Source organism: Diorhabda sublineata, unplaced genomic scaffold, assembly GCF_026230105.1.
Source record: "Diorhabda sublineata isolate icDioSubl1.1 unplaced genomic scaffold, icDioSubl1.1 Dsub_232, whole genome shotgun sequence".
NCBI lineage: Eukaryota > Metazoa > Arthropoda > Insecta > Coleoptera > Chrysomelidae > Diorhabda > Diorhabda sublineata.
Window position 1 is genome coordinate 3,418 of NW_026614169.1, and position 5,929 is coordinate 9,346.

Here is a 5,929-nt window from a genome sequence, read left to right on the forward strand (position 1 = left end):
AAATTTATATATGTAGATATATATTTTATAGACGTATGAAATATATTTATCTTTTTTTTTTTTAAATATTATTCGAAACTTGTTCGAATTTTATAAAAAAAAAAAAAAAAAATCTCAATATATATACATCATATATTTATATCATATATAAATTTTCTTTTGAAGAGTTCGATTATTTTGTAGAAAAGAAAAATTTCTTTCACAATTATATATAATATAATAATACAGACTTGATTTCGTTTTTTTATTTTTTGTTTAAAAACGAACAAATACTCTGTAATGATCCTTCCGCAGGTTCACCTACGGAAACCTTGTTACGACTTTTACTTCCTCTAAATGATCAAGTTTGGTCATCTTTCCGAAGCATCGGCGACGCCGAAACGCCACCGCGCTCAGTCCGAAGACCTCACTAAATCATTCAATCGGTAGTAGCGACGGGCGGTGTGTACAAAGGGCAGGGACGTAATCAACGCGAGCTTATGACTCGCGCTTACTGGGAATTCCTCGTTCATGGGGAACAATTGCAAGCCCCAATCCCTAGCACGAAGGAGGTTCAGCGGGTTACCCGGGCCGCTCGGCCAGGGAGGACACGCTGATTCCTTCAGTGTAGCGCGCGTGCGGCCCAGAACATCTAAGGGCATCACAGACCTGTTATTGCTCAATCTCGTGCGGCTAGAAGCCGCCTGTCCCTCTAAGAAGAATTATTTGTACGCCGACAGTAAAAACCGCGAACGGCAAGAGCCGAAACTCAATACCGACGGGCCTTTGGGATGTCGAAATACGCCTAGTTAGCAGGCTAGAGTCTCGTTCGTTATCGGAATTAACCAGACAAATCGCTCCACCAACTAAGAACGGCCATGCACCACCACCCACCGAATCAAGAAAGAGCTCTCAATCTGTCAATCCTTCCGGTGTCCGGGCCTGGTGAGGTTTCCCGTGTTGAGTCAAATTAAGCCGCAGGCTCCACTCCTGGTGGTGCCCTTCCGTCAATTCCTTTAAGTTTCAGCTTTGCAACCATACTTCCCCCGGAACCCAAAAGCTTTGGTTTCCCGGAAGCTGCCCGCCGAGTCATCGGAGGAACGTCGGCGGATCGCTAGCTGGCATCGTTTATGGTTAGAACTAGGGCGGTATCTGATCGCCTTCGAACCTCTAACTTTCGTTCTTGATCAATGAAAGCGTTTTTGGCAAATGCTTTCGCTTCTGTCCGTCTTGCGACGATCCAAGAATTTCACCTCTAACGTCGCAATACGAATGCCCCCATCCGTTCCTATTAATCATTACCTCGGGGTTCCGAAAACCAACAAAATAGAACCGAGGTCCTATTCCATTATTCCATGCACACAGTATTCAGGCAAAATTTTGGCCTGCTTTAAGCACTCTAATTTGTTCAAAGTAAACGTGCCGGCCCACCTCGACACTCAGTCAAGAGCACCGCGGCGGGATTGAGTTGGGCCGCCCTTGCGAGCTAAGCCCACCGGCAGGACGTCCCACGACACGCCAGTTGACACCGCGTACGATGAACCAGCGGCGTGGGACACAGATTCGACTACGAGCTTTTTAACCGCAACAACTTTAATATACGCTATTGGAGCTGGAATTACCGCGGCTGCTGGCACCAGACTTGCCCTCCAATTGATCCTCGTTAAAGGGTTTAGAGTGTACTCATTCCGATTACGGGGCCTCGGATGAGTCCCGTATCGTTATTTTTCGTCACTACCTCCCCGTGCCGGGAGTGGGTAATTTGCGCGCCTGCTGCCTTCCTTGGATGTGGTAGCCGTTTCTCAGGCTCCCTCTCCGGAATCGAACCCTGATTCCCCGTTACCCGTTACAACCATGGTAGGCGCAGAACCTACCATCGACAGTTGATAAGGCAGACATTTGAAAGATGCGTCGCCGGTGCGAGACCGTGCGATCAGCGAAAAGTTATTCAGAGTCACCAAATTGTACGATGACGAGCAAGCCCGCCACCGATTGGTTTTGATCTAATAAAAGCGCTCCTTCCGTCTCCGGTCGGAACTCTGTTTGCATGTATTAGCTCTAGAATTACCACAGTTATCCAAGTAAATGTGGGTACGATCTAAGGAACCATAACTGATTTAATGAGCCTTTCGCGGTTTCACCTTAATTTGGCTTGTACTGAGACATGCATGGCTTAATCTTTGAGACAAGCATATGACTACTGGCAGGATCAACCAGGGAACTACTATTTGTGTATTTTATATATAATAAAACTATTATCGAAAAAGTTTTAATAACAATATCCACCACATAATGTGAGGATGAGAATTATGATGACGTTTTTTCATATTACATATATTTTATATTTATACACATAATATTTTATATTCATCTATATTCTCGTATATAATAAACACATTGTTATTTACTTTTTCGTTTGCGTGGTGTTTGCTGCGCTTATTATTGAAAATATATAATTTTCGGCGCCACGCTTTATATATTATAATATATTTTTCTTATATTTCATAAAATTTTCACCGAATCGACTATAAATTTATCTAAAATTTAATCGAAATGATATTTTAAATAAGATATAATTACGTCGACCGGAATAGAATTTCGACATTATCTCTACCCTTCGCTAGATTGTAAGCGACATGGTTTACAATTAGATAATAATGAACGAAATTTTTATTCTCGCTCGGAATAATGAGAGTTATCGCAATTTTGTGTAATAATATAAATGTTATATTATTATATATATTTTTATAGACGATCGCATATGAATCGCTCGCGGTAAAACGCTAGCTAAATTCGCGATCTCGCAATATATAATTTAATTTGTGGATAAATTGATATAATATCTAAAAAGGGAACCGCTAGCAATATACGATAATATATTGGAGGAGAACGGGGACCCTTTCAGAAAACTATATAATCCACTATAATGTGGAATGACCGATACAACGTCTTTACGTAAATTATAACGAGTTCATTAAAATTTAACGAGACGTCAACTTCGATACACCACACATATATGTGCGCTGTACAACGGTACGCTTTCTACATTAACATTAATAAAGATGTATAGTGAAAATATATAAAAGATGTATTATGAATATTAAAAAGAAGTATTATGAAACTTCATACCGTCCGAGACGTAAAAGTGTTATGGAAAATATTAACAATAACGGAAAAAAAGTATTATGAAATTAGATTGCCGCTCGATGTACGAACGTACGAGATGTATTATATAAAAGTTGTATGAAAATAGTGATAATAATGAAAAATGAAGTATAACGAAATTATATTCCGCTCGATATAGGAACTTTTCGAAAAAAATGAATTGTGAAAGTTGAATGGAGACGTTTTGTGTGTAGGAGCCGTTCGAGGTATATTATATAAAAGTGTTATGGAAAATATTGACAATAACGGAAAAAATGTATTATGAAATTAGATCGCCGCTCGATGAACGAACGTACGAGATGTATTATATAAAAGTTGTATGAAAATAGTAATAATTATGAAAAACAAGTATTATGAAATGAGATTATCCCTAAATATATGAACTTGTCGAAAAAGATGAATTGTGAAAGTTGAATGGAGATGTTTTGTATGTAGGAACCGTTCGAGGTATATTATATAAAAGTGTTATGGAAAATATTGACAATAACGGAAAAAATGTATTATGAAATTAGATCGCCGCTCGATGAACGAACGTACGAGATGTATTATATAAAAGTTGTATGAAAATAGTAATAATTATGAAAAACAAGTATTATGAAATGAGATTTTCCCTAAATATATGAACTTGTCGAAAAAGATGAATTGTGAAAGTTGAATGGAGTTGTTTTTTATGTAGGAGCCGTTCGAGGTATATAATATAAAAGTGCTATGAAAATATTAACAATAACGGAAAAAAGTATTATGAAATTAGATCGCCGCTCGATGTATGAACGTCCGAGATGTATTATATAAAAGTTGTATTAAATTAGTGATAATAATGAAAAACAAGTAGTATGAAATTATATTCCGCTCGATATAAGAACTTGTCGAAAAAGATGAATTGCGAAAATTGAATGGAGATGTTTTGTATGTAGGAGCCGTTCGAGGTATATTATATAAAAGTGTTATGGAAAATATTAACAATAACGGAAAAAATGTATTATGAAATTAGATCGCCGCTCGATGAACGAACGTACGAGATGTATTATATAAAAGTTGTATGAAAATAGTAATAATTATGAAAAACAAGTATTATGAAATGAGATTTTCCCTAAATATATGAACTTGTCGAAAAAGATGAATTGTGAAAGTTGAATGGAGATGTTTTGTATGTAGGAACCGTTCGAGGTATATTATATAAAAGTGTTATGGAAAATATTGACAATAACGGAAAAAATGTATTATGAAATTAGATCGCCGCTCGATGAACGAACGTACGAGATGTATTATATAAAAGTTGTATGAAAATAGTAATAATTATGAAAAACAAGTATTATGAAATGAGATTTTCCCTAAATATATGAACTTGTCGAAAAAGATGAATTGTGAAAGTTGAATGGAGATGTTTTGTATGTAGGAACCGTTCGAGGTATATTATATAAAAGTGTTATGGAAAATATTAACAATAACGGAAAAAATGTATTATGAAATTAGATCGCCGCTCGATGAACGAACGTACGAGATGTATTATATAAAAGTTGTATGAAAATAGTAATAATTATGAAAAACAAGTATTATGAAATGAGATTTTCCCTAAATATATGAACTTGTCGAAAAAGATGAATTGTAAAAGTTGAATGGAGATGTTTTGTATGTAGGAACCGTTCGAGGTATATTATATAAAAGTGTTATGGAAAATATTGACAATAACGGAAAAAATGTATTATGAAATTAGATCGCCGCTCGATGAACGAACGTACGAGATGTATTATATAAAAGTTGTATGAAAATAGTAATAATTATGAAAAACAAGTATTATGAAATTAGATTTTCCCTAAATATATGAACTTGTCGAAAAAGATGAATTGTGAAAGTTGAATGGAGATGTTTTGTATGTAGGAGCCGTTCGAGGTATATTATATAAAAGTGCTATGAAAATATTAACAATAACGGAAAAAAGTATTATGAAATTAGATCGCCGCTCGATGTATGAACGTCCGAGATGTATTATATAAAAGTTGTATTAAATTAGTGATAATAATGAAAAACAAGTAGTATGAAATTATATTCCGCTCGACTTAGGAACTTGTCGAAAAAGATGAATTGTGAAAGTTGAATGGAGTTGTTTTTTATGTAGGAGCCGTTCGAGGTATATAATATAAAAGTGCTATGAAAATATTAACAATAACGGAAAAAAGTATTATGAAATTAGATCGCCGCTCGATGTATGAACGTCCGAGATGTATTATATAAAAGTTGTATTAAATTAGTGATAATAATGAAAAACAAGTAGTATGAAATTATATTCCGCTCGATATAAGAACTTGTCGAAAAAGATGAATTGCGAAAATTGAATGGAGATGTTTTGTATGTAGGAGCCGTTCGAGGTATATTATATAAAAGTGTTATGAAAACAATAACGGAAAACAGTATTATGAAATTAGATGACCGCTCGATGTATGAACGTCCGAGGTGCATTATATAAAAGTTGTATAAAATTAGTGATAATAATAAAAAACAATTATTGTGAAATTTTATTCCGCTCGACTTAGGAACTTGTCGAAAAAGATGAATTGCGAAAATTGAAAGTTTGGCGCCTGGCCGGCAGAGGGCGCTAGTGTCTATAAAACCGTGTTAAGTTTGTCTTCTGGCCGGCAGGTGGCGCTAGTGTCTATAAAACCGTGTCAAGTTTGGCGCCTGGCCGGCAGAGGGCGCTAGTGTCTATAAAACCGTGTTAAGTGTGGCTTCTGGCCGGCAGGTGGCGCTAGTGTCTGTAAATTCGTGTCAAGTTTGGCGTCTGGCCGGT

At 36.2% G+C, this 5,929-nt stretch overlaps 1 non-coding gene across 1 annotated transcript; it reads right to left on the bottom strand.

Moving 5' to 3' along the window:
* Positions 1–277: 277 nt before the first annotated feature.
* On the bottom strand, positions 278–2,199 carry LOC130452170 (small subunit ribosomal RNA). The gene has a single exon (XR_008910877.1). It is a non-coding gene; the product is annotated as a small subunit ribosomal RNA (ribosomal RNA).
* Between the last annotated feature and the right edge of the window lie 3,730 nt (positions 2,200–5,929).